The sequence below is a fragment of the Myodes glareolus genome, chromosome 16 (assembly GCF_982192425.1).
Source record: "Myodes glareolus chromosome 16, mMyoGla1.1, whole genome shotgun sequence".
NCBI classification, from domain to species: Eukaryota; Metazoa; Chordata; class Mammalia; order Rodentia; family Cricetidae; genus Myodes; species Myodes glareolus.
The window spans coordinates 72,355,795-72,374,954 of NC_142041.1; the positions used below are offsets into that span (position 1 = coordinate 72,355,795).

At 35.0% G+C, this 19,160-nt stretch overlaps 1 protein-coding gene across 6 annotated transcripts in view; it reads left to right on the plus strand.

Moving 5' to 3' along the window:
• Ralyl (RALY RNA binding protein like) overlaps window positions 1-19,160 on the plus strand; it is a 758,034-nt gene that overhangs the window by 136,789 nt on the left and 602,085 nt on the right. The window lies entirely within an intron of this gene.

The window sequence follows — 19,160 nt, forward strand, 5'->3', positions numbered from 1 at the left end:
TGTCCTATACCAAAATTTGCTTTTAGCAACATGTTTGGACTTAGAGATCTCATTGTTCAACTTTAAAACCAGGTTTAATTTTTAAGTAAATCACAACTTTTATTATATATCTATATCTGTATCTATAATGCATATATATGTATATATGCAGGTATATTCATTATGGCCATAACTTTTAGTAAATGTATGATTACCAAATTAGCCTTTTTTGAGCTGAAAGCAGTTGTCCATTTAAAACCTAAAAGGTATCAATGGTGTGGTATACATATTTAAATTTTTTAAATTATATAAAATGGAATATACTCATCTGCCAGATTTCACTCACTTGAGTACCCTTTGGGTTACTCCCTGAACATAGCAATGTATAGTAATAGACAGAACAAGTATGACATCTTTTATTAATCTCCTTAGCTTGTTGCCATGCAATAGAAAACTTTCTTTAAACATTTGCCTTCGACATGATATCTTTTATAAAATTTTGAGACCTTCAGCACATTTCCAATCAATAATAAATCAGTTTATAATTATCTTATGCTAAAGGACCTGGAAGACCCATATGGGATTAGATGTGTGCTATGTGTATATATGAGACAAAGCCTACTTCTGATTATATCCTGAATGAATAATGAAGTCAATTCTGTATCATCTGTTATAAATTTAGTGGTTTTCGTATGTAAAACAATGTTTTTTTCTACATATTATGAATCAGTAACTATTTTGAAGGGTTTTCTAAAATCCTTTAGTACAATAAGAATAGCATATAATTCTGAATTTTGAACAAAATTCATTTAAGGCTGCTGTATGGCCTACGGACAAGGTATGTTCATTGTAAAAAGCTTGAATCTGTGGATCAGCGTAACAGCCCTTGCCAAAAATTAGATCTTGGGAAACCTTAAATCCTTTGACCCTTTTTTGTTGTTTTAAGGCTTTAGCCTCCTTTGTTTAATACCATTTTTATTGTGATTGTGTTCTGTCTTTAACAGCCATTGAGACTAATTGAAGCCATTTATGTGGGGAAACCTTATTGTTTGAAGTCCATGTTTTTGCCATTTTCTTAGCAAATGGTGAATGTAAGCCTTAAGATATTACTGGTTCTTTAATCTTTTTCAGATTTTTTTACACCAATAAGTTTTTATTTATATTTTTTGTATTTGCTTGGGTCCTGAGTATTTGTTGGCTTATCAGAGGTAATAATGGGATAAGTAGCTAAAACTTTTCGTAATCATCTTTGACTCTGAGATGTACTGGCAATGTTAATCCTTTGCTTGTATTTTTTTTAAATTAGTTTTGATATTTTTTAACTGATTTATTTTTTTACTATTGTCATTTGCAAAGCCTTAGTCTTTTGATATATCAATATTTTTAATGATAATATTGAATCAAATAACTTTTGGTCCTAATTTTGTATATGATTTTAAGGTATTAAACTTTTTATTAATAATAACTTTTTACTTTTGGATATTATTTAGATGACATGCAGATTGCCTTTTTGGAGATATACTCTATTTGCCAACTTATTATAACTTTGTAACAGATTTTAATTGTTAATTTTAACCATATGATTTTTTTAGATAATTTATATCCTTTTATAAGGTTTTATAACCCATTGAAATGTATTAAATTTTGTCTTTCAAATTAAATTATCCTTTTTAATTGTATTAATTATTTTTTGTTTTAACTTTTGATTTTTTATGGAATAAACCCTATCAGTATTAGTCTGTAAAACTGTATTTTTTTAAAATTGTCTTCTTTTTTACTTTGTTATCAAACCATTTTTTTACAGATATACCATGAAGAACAAGGCAAAGTCCCATGATCACAAAAATGTATTGGTAGAAACATCATATAATCCTTGCAGAATTTTATCCATATTTGAAACAAAAAGATTATTAGATTTTTGTTTGGTGATATTGTTTGCCATTATATATTTTTAAAATTTATTTATTATGTATGTTTATATTTATTTATTTATTAAATGAACTTATCTCTGTTATAAACTTTAAGTAAATTGTATGTGTGATAATCTTTATTGGCCAGTTTGTGGTCAATAAAATTTCAGGCGTGGAGCAAGAAGGCATGATAAGCAGCTGCTCAAAAAATCCTGTTTGGTTTTGCGCTGGCAGCGGTTTAAATATTAGCAATTATTCCAACAAGTTTAAGAGCAATTAAATCAATTTTGTAAATAGAGAAAATTTTGGGGCCACAATATCAAAAACCCAGAGCTCAGGGAGCTGCAAATACAAACCAGAAAGCTTGTGATCGCAGTGTAGTAGAAGGGGAAAGCTGTACGGGCAGGAAGGCCAGTTGTCATGGCAGCCAAAATATTTGCAGCTGAGTGCCAAAGATGTAGCTCAGATGCAGAGGTGTTTTAAGCCATGTGGGCAAGGCTAGGAGAAATATGTAGACCTATTGAATCAGTCTGGGACTTATGCTCCAACCCAAGTGGTTGGATGCCAGTCTGTTGTAGATTATAATAAAATAGTCCCCCACTAGACCGGAATGGAGATAATAAAGGTTTCTTTATTTAGGGCTATACTCACCGATCGTGAGTGGGGAATAGGAGCAGAATCCAGTAATCAAGTGACCACACACGTTTTTATGTCTGTATATATAGCACATGTGGCCACACCCAAAGTGGGTCAGTATCTTAAAGGCTATTGGTTGAAGGATTTCCCACAACATAAACTGAATTTTATTTGTGCACAGTTAGGACTAAAATTCTGTGAGAATAGTCAAAGAAGAATTTGTATACTCTTAAAAATAAACAGAATGGTGGACAACTATTTGTTGTGCTCTTCCCTAGGAAAGATCACCACTTTCACTCAGTTTACTCAGCTGTCTGTAGTTTATTTTTGTAAGGTTAAGGCCTCATGATTGTTTCCCTGTCACTTTTGGCATGTCCATTAATGCCATCCTTGTTCAACTCAAATTTCAGAAGTAGTACTGATGAGACAATGGTTGTAGCTTATATTACTAGACGACACAATCTTAAGTATTTTCCATGTTCCACTGGGTTTTTCAATGTTTCTACTTCAGTATGCAATAACAATTAGTTAAAAAATAGGCCATGAATTTAAAGGAAAGTAGGGAGGGGTATTTGCAAGGTGTTGGAAGAAGTGAAGAGAAGGAAAAAATGCTATATTATAATTATTAAGAAATAACAAAGAGTACTTTTAAAATAAGCATGAACCAATGCAAACCTTAAGGTGGACATTATTGAAATAGTAATGTACACAATCTCTTTATGAGCAGGAAGAATAGTGCACATGTATTGTAATTGTCACAATCAAAAGTACACATATCAAATTCTAGTACATTATGTTTCTAGGTTGATATTCAGACTTTCCAAATATCTCCACAGATATTGTTATCTCAAATATACTGGGATATATTTTAGTATTAACCATTGTAATATTGACTATTGTCCTCCATATACTGAAAAAAAAGTTTTCATGATGGGGGAAGATCACCCTTACCAATAGGTAAAGGACACATCCTTATTTTTTTTAATTTATTGTTTATTATTATTATTATTATTATTATTATTATTATTATTATTGTTGTTGTTCATTTAGAAACTAACACTATTTTAGTAAAGTATTAGTTTTGGGTTCCCTCTAAGATTCGTACGTTTACTGACTAGAGATTTGGCTAGGTTTCTAGTAACAGGCATGATTTTTCTCTTGATTGAGCAAATATTTACACTTTAAAATTTATTTTTTATTCTTAATTTTGTGTTGTATTGTGATGTGTGTGTGTAACGTATGTGTAAATATGAAGTTCAGGTTTCAATGGAAGGCCAGAAATGTTGGCTCACCTGATGTTGAGAATTGCCTGATGTGAGAGGTAGAAACCCTAACGTAAATCTTTTAAAAGAGAAGTAAATGTACTCTCTCAACTGCTGAGCCCTCTCCTCAGTCTTTGTTCTGCTTTACAGTCCATGACTCTGTATAAATAGAAATGGGTGTATAGGCAATTTTTTCCTTAACCCATCCACCTTTTCTAGAGTTAGTTTTCTCTGTTGACTTTTTATCTTATGAGGATATTCAGAATTTTGAGGAAGACTGAATTGCTTCTTAGGTGATATATGTAAAGTCATCAATCTTAATTTAGGATTGAAGCCTAAATTTATTTGATTTTTAAGAAAATTCTAATAAAATAATTTGATTTATTTTTAAATAATTAAATAACCTGTGATTGGTAACACTTGATTAAATAGAAGTTTTATAAAGTCTCTGTTGTTGGTATCAGTTTCACAAAACATATTTTAACTTTGACTTTCCTATTTATACTTCTGTTTTCTAATTATTACTGTGATCAGGTAGAGTTTGACTTTTTCAACATGATTTGTATTCTGAAGTAATGATTTTCTAGTCTGATATGTCTCCAATGACCTAAATAGCTCTCAGTGGACTCCACCTCCCAGATGTTCCTCCAATGTTGCCATTCAGGAGAGTGAGTCTTTCTTTACAATGGGGACATTGATGACCCAAAAGGTAACATCTTTTTGGACTTGATGCTAAAGCCAAAAAAAGTGAGACTTTAGAACACTGTTCTTTCTTTACTGTGTGCTTCAGAAATACTCTCCCCATTACTTCTCCTTGGTAGTCTTGCTTCTGAACTCCTTAGGGTTGCCAGTGATGAAACTGAGAAAGAAGGGGGACAAGTGCATTTCACTTTTGTGTTAATACCCAGTAAGCACTGGACTAGGACACCACTAACAACCTTTTCACATATTTCTAAACATTTGATACCCACTGGTGACAAATGAGCCACTACCACGGAAATTTCTAGTTTTGAGAGCAGATAGTGAAGAGTGCTCTTCATGAAGGCTCCGATTAACCCTGACCAACAAAATGAGAAGCAAATCCTTCTAGATTCTTCCCACCTTCCTACATACCAAACTTTATGTTCTTTTTCTCTTGCAAACAACAACAAACAATTGAAAAGGCAAAAAAAAAATCCCAAATGAAACAAAATATACCGAAACAAAATGAAAAAACAAAAATCACACAGAAACACTGAGTCCATTTTGTGTTAACCAGCTACTGCTGGTCATGTGGTCTGCCCTAAAGTGTATTTGTTATGCACATTGTTACTCTATTGGAGAAAACTCATTTTAATTTTCCCAGCTGCTATAAATTGCAAATAGCTCATTTGTTACTGAAAAGAGTTTATGTTTACCTCCCTTTTATAGTTATGGAGTTTTGTCTGCTTTGAATTTGTGTAATTCTTTTGTGTACTGTCACAGTCTCTGTGAGCTCATATCTTGTTCGCCCTGTTGTATCTGGAAGACACTTTCGTTAGAGTCATCCAACACCTCTGGCTCTTATAATCTTTCCATTTCTTCTTCATATGAATTCTTAAGCATTGGAAGTAGGGAGAGGTGGATAAAAGCACATTTCTGACTGAGTGCTTCAAAGTCTCTTACTTTCTAAACATTTTTGAGTATGGGTCTCTGCTAATTACCATCTCCTGTAAGAAGAAGTTTCTCTGCTAAGGATTGAATGGTGAACATTGATCTATGGGAATCATTATAAGGTCATTTTCTTTTAGTAGAATATTAGTATAGGTCTTATTCCTTCAGATCATGACATATCTAATCTCAGATTCCTAAGTATTTTAACAGTGTCAGTTTGGGGCATTCTTCACCCCCCCAATATATGGTAACTCCATTTAAATTTATATTATATATCTTTTTCACAGACATCTACACTAGTAGGTTTCTGTATAGTTTTTCAGAGGTCTTTACTGTTAGTTGTCCCTCTGCATATTCCATCTGTGATTGTTAAGTGGATATTCACAAAAAATGAGGATACCCAGAAGGAAAAAAAGAAAGAGGTGGTATAGAAGAAACGGGGAGGTCACTGTATCTACACAGTAAGTGCTGTGGGTATAGAGCTTGGCTAGATTGACTTTTTTCTTTACTTGAAGCTCATATCACAGAAATCAAATGGAGAGCTAGACTATTACTGTTATCTCCTATTTGAGTATATATTTGATTTAGTTCAATGTTGTTAGGAAATTAAAGTTGCATTATTTTTCTGGTTGTGTTTCCATTCTATTATAGTCACTATAGAAATTGAGCTAATAATGCTAGCTCATTCTGGGAACAGAGCTTCAGAAATGAATATGGTTTTTTGACTTTGTATTTGAAGTAATATTTTTAACAGAGATACTGAGAGTTGTGTATTCAAATATCTTTAAAGGAATATTTAACTCAGTATTGAGTGAAAAGAAGCTACAGAGGATTATTCATCCATGTAGACACAATTATATTGTGGAGGATAATGGATTTGTGTTATTCTTAATGTCTATACATGACTACAGTGAGACTGAAATTGTTTTTATAACTTTTCAGTACATTGAACGAAAGAAAAGTATGACAGCAGAAAGCATCTGATAAATTAAATGTGACATGTTTTTTATCCATATAAAATGGTTTCTGAGCAGCTGGTAATTGTGAATATTTCAGCAGTCATTTTTGATGTGGAATGCTTCTTCTGTGTTCAACACTAATGAGTTGTGAGTTGTACTTCATCAAAGTGACAGCTTCCTTACTTTTGTAAGTAGGCATATGATACACCTGGCAGTCACTGAGGAAACATTCTCCACTCACCTTTGCAGTGCATAGAATATTCTCTCTCCTCTATCTTTTTGTACATATCACCCTCACATTTTCCTTGAAGGTAAATAATATAAAGAAAGGATGCCATTTACTAGCCCTTACTAAATTTCAAGTATCAAAGTGGATTGTGTAATATATTCAGTCTGTACCTATACAGCTCACATGACCACAAAAGAAAATATGAAACTTTGCTAGAAAAGTAAACAGGAGTGTGAAGAAACTGGGTACTTTGTTAAATTTTGTGTTGTTCTTGAAAGTTTATTTTAAGGAAGGACTGATATCTTCAGTTCCCCTTCATTTATAGCTTTCATGAACACGTTTATAATACAAGTGTTGACAAGTGTTCAGTCTTCTGAAACAAAATTTACCCTGGTCCCATTTTATTACTCAGGAAAATTACATAGAGAAAACTCCACAGAATGAGGTGATCATTTTCATTTTGTTTCATTCATTTTTAAATGAGTATACAAAGTAATAGATTTCATTATGACATTTCTATTTGCCCTTTGGTAGTCTTCCCATTCCACTACCCTATTCTCATAGCCCGTCTAAATTTTCCCATTCCTTCTTACACAAGTCTCCATACTGCCTTCATGCAAATGTATGTCATTGTTTTTGTCTCCTCTCCTACCTCTTAAGACTATCCTTCTGACATGACTGTTTTCCTAGGTTTATGATCTACCCTTTTCCCACATATATAAAATTAAAATCTGTGATCTGCATATTAGAGAAAACATGTGGTATTTGTCTGTCTGAGTTCAGGCTATGTTATTTATTATCATGATTTCTAGTTCCATCTGTTGTCTGGAAAATGCCAAGACTTTATTTTCTTTAATATCCAAGTAAGCTTTCACTATCTATTTGTACCAGATTTTATTTATTCATATACTTAGAGATGGACACCATAGCTGCTTCCATTATCTGTTATGAATAATGAAGCAGGGAACAGGAATGTTCAAGAATTTTTGTTTTATATTGACTCAAATATCTTTGCATATATGCCCAGGAATGGTGTGGCTCAATGGCTTTGTCAGAGTGGCTTTCTATTTCTCATACTGTAAGAAACCTTCATGATGGTTTCCCTAGCAGCTAGTTTATAATCCCTCAAACAATGAATAAAGTTTCTCTTTTCTTTTCATCATCTCTAGAATTTGTTGTCCTTTTTTTAAATGATCATTCTTGCTATGGAGAGATAGAATCTAAAAGTAGTTTTAATTTGCATTTTCATTGTGGCTAAGGATTTTGAATTCTTCTAATATTTATCAGCCATTTGTATTTCTTCTTTTGAGTACTATCTATTCAGATAGTATTAGAAAACAATAGGTGCTTTTTACCTTATAAAACTGTAGTAGGAAAGGCTTAATAAAGATAAATATGTAAAATAAAATTATTTTCCTAATAATCATATAGACAATTATTATTAATAAGACTAAATGCTACTATTTAAAGGAAACATGAACATAGAGAGATATAAACACACACTGATGTAAATAGATACATACACATGGGTGTAATCAATTTCTCATATCCAGTTGATGCACTCTACCTATAGAGTCTTTACTTGGTTAAGCATTAAACAAAATATCAAAGAGACAAGTGAATCTATTATGGAAAAACTCAAAGAAGCAGAAATGTTGACTGTACTCATAGTTCAATCAAGAGTCCTATCATCATCCCAAGGCCCTAACTCATAACTACATGGCATCATCGCAGTGCAACACAGGGCCAAACAATTGTCTATAGATTCTATTTTCTGAGATAACAAAGGAATATTTAAGATGACACACACACACACACACACACACACACACCTAAAACTAAACTACAAACTTTAGTGCTAAAATAAAGAGACAGGTTTCTAATATCTGAGAAATCAATGAAGTAAATGTTTATTTTCCAGAAGTGATAAAAAAGCTTCTGCACTTTCTTCCTGTATAGACAAACACTTGTGACCTGCGCTTCCATGTCTGTAACTGCTGCAGTGACACAGAGGGTCTAGCCAGACAGACAGCTTGAAGATGTGGAATAATATCATTACTTCTGCATGTTTGTCAGTATTTTGTAAGGTCTAGAGTACATTATTCCACTTTCTTTATGTCTATTAATTTATCACAGATAAAGGAATTTATCTATCATAGATTAAAAACAATGGAACTTTATTTGTGTGGGTGTATATCGCTCCTTGTTATGACTCTCTCTTTCTCTGTCTCTTTGTCTCTGTTTCTTTGTCTCTGTCTCTCTCTCTCTCTCTCTCTCTCTCTCTCTCTCTATCTGTTTGTGTGTGTACTATATGGACATGTACAGCTTCAGTAAGGCCTTACTTTCTTTCATCAGCCTTGACTGATGATGAAAATTTGAACTAGATGTCACAGCAAAATTATGCAAAATTGTTATTCTCAAGTGCACAGAAACTATGCCAAGTAATAGAACCCGCAGACACTGAGTGTGTAGTGGCCATCCCGAGAGTGAAGAATGAAAAAAAATTCTATAAACAAGGAACCGTCATCTCGATGCCGCGAACCCAAGCATTAATAGAATAATAGCTATCAAAGGTGTGTATTTTAAAGACATAGCTCTGTAGGCTACTTTACAGGAACAATTCAAAGAAAATCCCCTGACAGAAATGTACAGAGGATATTTACTGTCCATAGGTTTATATTCTTAAAAAATTGTTTTCATGTTGGTATGATATATTAGATTTATCAGCTTCTTACAATTTGTAGAATTTTAGCAGACCTTCAGCAGCACAGATAAGCTCTGCTCTGCTCCCTAAGAGTATAGGATGCAAATTCCTTGCACTTTGAAAAGCAAATAGAGTGCATAGATTTATCAATCCTGACATTGAGGCCTTTCTATCTGGCTCAGCAAGGACTCACGCAAATAATATAAAACTGGAAAAACTGAAGGCAGGAAGAGTAAGCAATCATGCATCATACAGCAGAACATCATAAAGCTGTCTGTGAACTAATTCTGTGGCTAGTTAGTATTTTTTCCATTTCTTAATTCTCCATTTCTAGAAGAACAGTATAAATAAGAAGTTATCTACAACCAGAATTACTTTAATTAATGACAAAACAGGAATAAAACAAATTAAAAGGTGACGATAAATGCATGTGACCAACACTAAGATACAGCAGTTGTTTATCTGATAATGTATAGAGAAGTTCAAACTTGTCTAATTTGACTTTAAATGACTTATATTTCCTTCAGTATTAAAAGTAACAATATTAAGAGGTCTTATTGGAAGCTTTTTAATGTAATATTTTGAGAAATTTATACATGAGCACTGCATCTACCTCACTCCACCCTTTTCCCCTGACTCCAATTTGCCTGATGTTCTCTCCCCTCCCATCCAAATTCATGACTTCTTTTTCTCTAATTATTATTGTTACACATACAAATATATATTGTATATGTGTATTATTTAAATATTAATGGGTTGGTGTTTCTTCAAGCTTGCATTATCATTAGTACATTAATTTCTTGAATAACAGAAATTTTACTTTATAGAAGCACTTCTCATGGGGGGTTGAATAAAAGTTGCTTCCTCTTTAATGTTTCCTTTCCATTACTTTCAAATCATGATCCCAGAACAGTGTTAATTAACTGGTACAAAGAAAACTGCAGTGAAATACCTATAAATCTCACTCTTGATGGTGATTTGCTGCATATCAAGTAGAGTGCTCTCTTGCTTACTAAAATGATTCTGCTTTCAGTTTTCAGTTTGACAATCTTGTTTTATTTATTTTTCTTTCTTTAAAAAGAGTCCTTTAGTCCCAGCACTCAGGAGGCAGAGGCAGGTGAATCTCTGTCAGGTCAACACCAGCCTGGCCTACAAAGTGAGTTCCAAGAGAGCCAGGGATTTTACACAAAGAAATCCAGTCTCAAAAATCCAAGGGAGGCAGAAAGAGAGGAGAGAGAGCAGGAAAGATTCTAATTCATTTAAGAGGTAGCACTCTAAATACTTAGTCGAGCCTGGCAAAGTAGCAGGAGGGTGCAACTGGCACCTGCTTGGTTACCCTAATGGCTTTAACCTACTTCTGATATTCTGAGAGTGACATGGGATTTACCAGATTTCCATATTAAGGACATATTTTGTTCTTAATATTTCTCTTATTTTTTCATGAATTGTATTCACACATAAATACACAATGCGCAGTGATGTTAGAATGGGTAAACAAGGTTGAATGCTTAAATATTCTCATTAACTCACCTATCACCTTAAATATCCATCATTTATTATTTCTGTCTCTGCTCTTTTCCACTGACATCAATATATCTTTGTTACTCCACATCTACTCCATGTCTTCAAGGCCACCATTTTACCCTGATATCAGATTACACATATGCAGAACCACCTACTTTTGCCTGTTTTTGTGTTTTGTTCATTTTACCTAAGATGCTCAAGGTTTATCCAAGTTGGTTGAAGCAGCAAAACTTTCTTTTTTTTCTCAAGCCAAAATTGTACTTCATAACTAGTACATATACTGCACATTTTTTTCCAACATTTGTTAACATCAGGACATTTCAGAGTGGTCACATACCTTGGATACTATGAGTTGAGTAATGCTTTGGTGAACATGGGAGTTTGGATAATTCTCCAACATAGAGATTTGATCCTTATGAAATGATTCCAGAGTCATGTATGGCTCATTTATGTTATGGAATTTCCATATAGTGCTTTTTACGTTGCCACCAACAATCTTCAAGCCTTTAAGTTTCTACATTTTAAATATGAGGAAAGTAATCAGAACATATTTATGGAACATGTTATGCAAAGAAAATCACCAACTGTAGCATTCTTCCTCAGAATACTGAGAGTGATGCCCCTTAAGAGATGTCTCTCAATGGTCCCTCCTTTAACACTGTATTTGGCTCACTAGCCACTCCTGTATTTATCTCCTCAATAGTTGTTCTCCCATCTAAGGTTTGCATGATGGAATATTTCTGTACTAGGTTGTGAATACCTGAAGAACAGGTCCACAACCATATTTTGTTGCAGCCACAGCCATTCCTAAGTTAATTAACCCCACTGCAAGTGTTCAGTGAATATTGGAAGGATAAAATATTGCACTCATGAACTTTTAGAAGGTATAAAACAAATCAATGACATATTGGCTTCTTTCCAGAATAGGCTAAGTAAGTCGATTGTGCATTCTTAGAGTCTTTTACAAATCATGACAAAGATTGACTGACCCTCTGGCCTTTGTTGAAGCAAAATTTACAGGCAAGTGGATGGATCTAGAAAACATCTGATGCCGCAGAGCGATTGGTAATGAAAAGTCCCCAGACTATCTTAATACAAAATATACAGCTTTAATAAACAGAAGTAAGACTTACACCAGCATACACCAGAATCCAAACGATCAGTCCAGACACAGGAGCCAGGCGAGAGAGAAAGCTAGCAGAAGCGCACTTGCCAGGTTTATAGGCAAGCTTTAGTCTAAGGGCGACGCGCCCCACAAACAGAATGTGATTGGCTGAACTCCCCTATCATCTCCCCCTGTTTTCTAAAATAAGACAGACCCAAACCAAATACAACTATATACAATAAAAACAAATAATAAATATAAAGTTACAACCAACAAACAATGTTAAGCAAGAAACATATAACAAAAGTTTTACTAAACATTCTATTTTAGGGAGTCTAAATAATATAGATGGTAACTACAACTATCTAATCTTCAACTCCATCAAAGATCTGAGAAGGAAAATAATTTTACTCAAGCAGCCCGGAAGTACAAGCGGGAAACTTACAAAATGTGCAATGAATGGAAGAGACAACTGAATACCTGGGCAATCACCCAAAGTCTCGTATGCAATGTTGACTCAACAACAAGAAACCTTTTAGGACTCTCTCACCCTGTCTTGGAAAGATAAGAAAATTCTGCTTTTATCCATTTACGGATATTCTGTAATTCTGTCAGTGGTTGAGGTATGGTCTTTTTCTTTGCCCAAAGGCCATTTCTGCCAAGAAGAAGACAAGCTCCAGGTGGAGTATCTTTGGTGCTCAACGTTCTCTCGGGAGTAGAGCAGTGATGCCAGGAGCAATTGTGTCTCACTACTATAGAACTATGAGTTAGATTAAAGGCCATTTTCCACAGCTCTTCGTAGAGGTTGAAGATTATACTATCTATACTAAGTGTGATCTCTATGCACCTAAATAACCTGATTAGCCTAAATATGAATATAATAAACATATATGACTATTGATTTCTATCTATCTAACTTGAAGACTAAGAGAATGAACAACTGTTCAATGAGTGAGGACAATGACCTCCAAATGTAAACAATGTATATCATTACATAAATATCTTAATCAGAGGTAGGATGGAAATATATGTATATATATCAAAACAAATAGAGGTAGAAGCATACTCACATACAATATTCAATATATCAATGTACAAAAATCAACACCAACACAATTTTCTAAAAACAATAACTCACAAATACCAATATATTATTATCCCAATCAATCCCCTTTTTTTCTTGTTTTTTTTTTGATAAATATCCCTGAGCTTACAAAATACCTCCCCATTACCTCATCCCTATATCAATTATAACCAACCCCTAAAGGATGTCCCTAAACCTGAGGGCAAATTCTACTGGGAGAGGGGATGTCATCCTCTAAAATTGCTTCCAGCTGTCATGGGGTCGACATTTCTCTTAGGGGGTCCTGTGAAAATAATTGATGGTAAAATCCCCATTTGGTGTGAGAAATTTGTAAATAGTCTCTGAGTAGTTTGAGGAGGTCTGGCCAGAGTGTTGCCAAATTTTGTGCATCATTCAGAGCTGATACCAAAAAACAGGCCTAGAAAATAGTGCTATCAACATTATGACGTCATAGTAACCAAGTGGAGTTGGTGTTGTGGGGCTCCATCTTCATCCTAGAAGCTTTAAAGATTACTGCAGGAAAATTTATTGTTTGTCATGGGAAAGTTTAAACATTATCTATGAAGATATATACAGACATATATAGATAGATAGATAGATAGATAGATAGATAGATAGATAGATAGATATAAAGATAGAAACAGATGTGGGGAAAGGCAAAGAAAATTTATCAATTTTAGTTCTTCTGTCCCGTATCTTGGCTCTTGACATGAGACAGAAACTCTGGGATATCTCTTATCAACAGGCTTGGAAATGAAGAGGGACTGAGCCATAGTCCAACTCCAAAACCAGCTCTACATGTTTATAACTAAATGCACATTAGCACATATTAAAAAAATAGCAATGCTTACCTAAACTATTTGGATTCATTGTTGATACTCTTTGGGTCATAGGCAGTTTCTATATTCAATTATCCAGGGTCCCTTGGAGCCTTTGAAAATGGGCATTCTCCTGTGGAGACAAGAAGAGAACCCTGCCCCCAACCTATATATTTCTTTTACCTTTGGTGTGATTATTATCCTTGTAAGTGAGTTATCATTTATCTCTTCCAAGAGGCTTGTCCTCTTCAAACTGAACCTTTATTAATTTTGATGGTATCCACAATTTTTCCTCTCCTGTGCAAACAAGAGCAAAACCCCTTCCCCAACGCAACATATCTCCTGGCTTCCACTGAGAGGTCAGCACATCCTTGAAATAAATAGGTTGATTTAGTTCAGCAGACTTTTCCAATATCCAATGTCTTTCTGCAGCTGTTGTCCCCTTCTCATTAGCATTGAGAAAATTCAAGGTTAATAAAGCATTTTGTAACCTATTCCTGGGGGTATTTTCCACCCCTTTCTGTTTGTTCAACATATCTTTTATAGTTCGAGTTGATCTTTCTATAACTGCTTGACCTGTAGGATTGTGTGGTATACCTGTAACATGCTTAATATTATAATAAGCAAAAAGTCGTTTCATTTTCCTAGAAACATAAGCAGGACCATTATCCGTCTTAATCTGTGTAGGTATACCCATGATGGCCATAACTTCTAATAAATGAGTGACTACCGAATCAGCTTTTTCTGAGCTTAAAGCAGTTGCCCATTGGAAACCTGAGTATGTGTCAATGGTGTGATGTACATATTTTAATTTGCCAAATTCTGGAAAGTGGAACACATTCATCTGTCAAATTTCATTCCTTTTAATACCCTTTGGATTATTCTCACATGGCAATGGTGTTTGGTTATAAAAAGAGCAAGCAGGGCATTTCTTTACAATCTCCTTAGCTTGTTGCCATGTAATAGTAAACTCTTTTTTCAAGCCTTTGCTATTGACAGGATTTTTTTTATGAAATTCAGATGCCTGCAGCACATTACCAATCAATAATTAATCAATACCTGCATTACCTTGTGCTAGAGGACCTGGCAGACCCGTATGGGATCAGATGTGTGTTACATACATAGGGCATACCCTGTTCCTGATCATGTCTTGTACCTGGATAAACAATGAGGTCAGTTCTGTATCATCAGGTATAAATTCAGCAGTTTCAATATGCAAGATAACTCTTTCTCCATATTGTGAGTCAGTAATTATGTTAAGAGGTTCTTTAAAATCCCTAAGCACCATAAAAATGGCATATAATTCTGCCTTCTGGACAGAATCATAAGGACTTTGTTCCACTTTACTCAATTCTTCTGATTTGTAACCTGCTTTCCCTGATTTATTAACATTAGTATAAAATGTATGGGCTCCGGTTATTGGAGCATCACAGAGGATTCAAGGAAGGATCCAAGAAGTTCTCTTTATAACGTTAAGTCTCTTGCTTTTTGGGTAATTGTTATTGATTTCTCCCCCAAAATTAGCACAAGCTCTTTGCCATGGTTCATTGTCTTCCCACAACTACTTTATCTCATCAGCAGTGAAAGACACTATAATTTCTGCTGGGTCTATATCTGCTAATTGATGAAGTCTCAATTTTCCTTTTATAATCAATTCAGAGACTTTTTCCACATAAGTTTTTAATTTTTTACTTTGTTTGTGTGGCAAAAAGATCCATTCCTGTAGGAGATATTCTGAATGGGAATATGACGAGAATACAATTAAGTTTTGGATTTACCCTGTCCACATGAGCCTCCTGTAATTTTTCTTCAACTATTGTCAGTTCTTTTTCTGCTTCAGCTGTTAATTCTTTGGGACTGTTCAAGTCTTTATCACCATCCAAGGTTTTGTTTAAATGAATTATTAGATCAGGTGTTATCCCAACAGCTGGTCGTAGGCTGGAGATGTCTCCTAATAATCTTTGAAATTCATTAAGAGTTCTTAACCGGTCTCTCCTGATTTGTGTCATTTGTGTCTTAATTTTTTGTAAATCTATTTTATAACCTAAATAATTAACAGAATCTCCTCTCTAAATTTTTTCAGGAACAATTTGCAATCCCCTTTTAGGTAACACTATTTTTACTTCTTCAAACAGCCTTTCTAAGGTATTTTTGTTTTGATCAGAGATCAGGATATCATCCATATAGTGGTATAGTATGGACTTAGGAAATTGTTTGCATATAATTTTCAATGGTTGGCTTACAAAATATTAGCACAGGGTGGGAGAGTTTAACATTCCCTGTGGGAGAATAGTCCACTGGTACCTCCTAGCAGGCTGAGAGTTATTATAAGTAGGCAATGTGAAGGCAAACTTTTCTCTATCTTTTTCTTGTAAAGGTATAGTGAAGAAACAATCTTTCAGATCAATAACTACAAGAGGCCATCACTTTGGTAACAGGAAGGGCAGAAGAATTCCAGATTGCAGAGGGCCCATAGGTTGAATAACCTTGTTGATATCTCTAAGATCTGTCACCATTCTCCATTTATCAGATTTTTTCTTAACAACAAATACAGGAGAATTCCAAGACCTGGTAGATTCTTCTATATGTCGAGCATCTAACTGCTCTTGTACCAGCTGTTCTAAAGCCTGTAATTTTTCCTCAGCTAAAGGCCATTGTTTAGTCTATATTGGTTTCTCAGTCAACCATTGTAGAGGCATGGCTGTTGGCACCTCTGAAGGGCCATCAATTGTGTTGTGTTCTTGTATAGCTCTAATGGTCGGTTTCTGCCATCTGTAATATCTTGTAATATTTTCCTAGAAATATAGGCTCTAGAAGCAGCAGGAATGTTAATTTGGGTATTCCATTGCTGCAATAGGTCACGGCCCCATAAATTCACGGCAATATTGGCTACATATGGCCTTAGTTTTCCTATTTGTCCATCTGGACCTATACAATTGACCCATCTCATGCTTTGTCTTACTCAAGATAGGGTTCCAATTCCTAGGAACTGAATATCTACCTCCTGAAGAGGCCAAGGCGGATGCCAAGATTCTGGAGTAATGATACTTCCATCCGTACCTGTGTCCAGTAAGCCAGTAATAAATTTGCCATTTACACACACTCTTAGCTTTAGTCTTTGTTCATTTATAGAAGTCTGCCAGAATATGCGTTTACTTTGTCTTTTTAGATTTCTTGATTCAGTCACCACATTTAACTCATCCTTCAGGCCGTTACTGCTTTTAACACCAGGCATGGGGCATTCTAATTTCCCTGAAGAGGCATGTTCTCTGCATTGACCGGAAATGACTGGACCACATTCGCCATGGGGGCCTGCAAGAGGCCCCTCATTTCATTTCCGATGGCAATGGGTTGCCCTGTTTATCACTTGTTGACCTACACTCATTCGTCCAATGCCTGCCCTTTCCACATCTCCTACATAAACCTGAAGGCTGAGTCCTCCTATTTCTGTTATTCCTAGAAGAGGCATTATTCCTGGAATTCCATTGTCTGCAGTCCCTTTTCATCTGTCCCATTTTGCCACAATGAAAGTACTTTGTAATCTGATGTCTCCTTTTACCTTTGGAAATTGCTTCTTGTACCCATGCTTTATTGCCATAATCAAATGTATCAACATTCATTGTACGTAATACCCATTCATCCAAAGGCACTGATCTGATCTTTAAAGGCCCCACGATCCTTTTGCATTCTACGTTGGCATTCTCATAAGCCAAAAACTCAATTACTATATTTCTTGTTCCTGGATCAGGTATCCCTATTTGTACAGCCTTAGTCTTTGTAAAAAGTCACTAAAGGGTTCTCTCTGACCCTGTTTGACTGTGATATATGATTCTATTCTCTGACCTGAGTCTTGAACCCTGTCCCAGACCCTTAGAGCTGCTGTGGCACATATGGATAAAATGTTTTCATCATAAAGAGCTTGTTCCTGAGGATCAGAGTAAAGTCCTTCACCTAGAATTTGATCTAGAGAAACCTCAATTCCTTTTGCTGTTTCTTTTGTAAACGTCTGGCCTCTTGCTTGAATAGGCATTTGAAATGCCATAAGGGTCAGTTCTCCAGGACAGCTGACGTGAGCTGGTTCCAATCTTGAGGAGTAGCCCGGCTGCTCAGAGCCCAGGATTTTAACATCTCTCTAACAAAGGATGAATGTAGTCCGTAATTCTCAATTGCTTGTTTAAATTCTTTCAGATCACTCATATATATAGGCTCCCATGTATGTTCTTTAATGACCTTAGGGTTTTTGGAGCCAGTTATCTTTTCTGATGTTACTACTGGAAAGGCAGTTATTACTCTGTGTAGACTCAGAGTTTTCAGAGGTAAATGTTGTCTTTCTACTTTTTGCTCCTGTTCATCAGAGTCTATGATTTCCTCAATCTTATTAAATCTGCTCACCATTGCCTTCTGTAATTCCTTAATCTCCTTTCCAGTATTATGCTCCAAAGCCTTCATTAACGATTCTAAGGCATGGAGCTTGTCCATCAGAGACACCATTTCCTCCCTAGACACTATTGTCTTCAGTGATAATTCTAAGGCGTGGAGCTTGCCGATTAGAGATACCATATCCTCCTTGGACATAATCCTCATGGCATGTACTGTGCCTTCTTCTATGGAAATCCTGTCAATTAATCTATCATACCCTTTTGATAAAGTCCAATTTTAACATTCAATGGTTTAAATCCTCTCAGCTAATGTTTCAGCACTTACAGTCATGGACTGGAGGTTACGAGTCATTTTGGTTTCCCCTCCTCCAGAGCAGTGAAGCTCCCTTCTAAAGAAGTAATATCAGACTCTAACTACTGGATATTTTGGTCAGTCAACCAAGTCATATCAGACAAAGATCTAGTCTCCTCCTTGAGAACTGCAAACTCTGATCTAGTCTCCTCCTTGTAAACTCCAAACTCTTTTTTGAGGAGGTTGGTGTCAGTCTGAATTGTCCTTAAGGTTTTAATCTCTGCCCTCAGCATTGTGGATTAAATCCATAAGGACTGCATCATCCTTATAAAATAGCCAAACACCAGAAAAGTGACAGATCCCAGAAATAACCAAGTAAGAGGAATATCAGAGACATCCTTCAGAATATCCTCCATAGCGCAATTAAAAAAGCCATTGAACTTTTGGATAGCAATATTTTCTGACACTTTCAATCAAAAGAAATCATACTTGTATATATGTATGTATGTATGTATGTATTTATTTATTTTCAACCGAAAAATCTTACCTGTAATGACCGTTGCCTGCTAGTAGGTGGTAGGGGCGCACCTGAATCCACGTGGCAATGGAGTCAAACCAGTAAGCAAACTCTAAAATATATACACTCA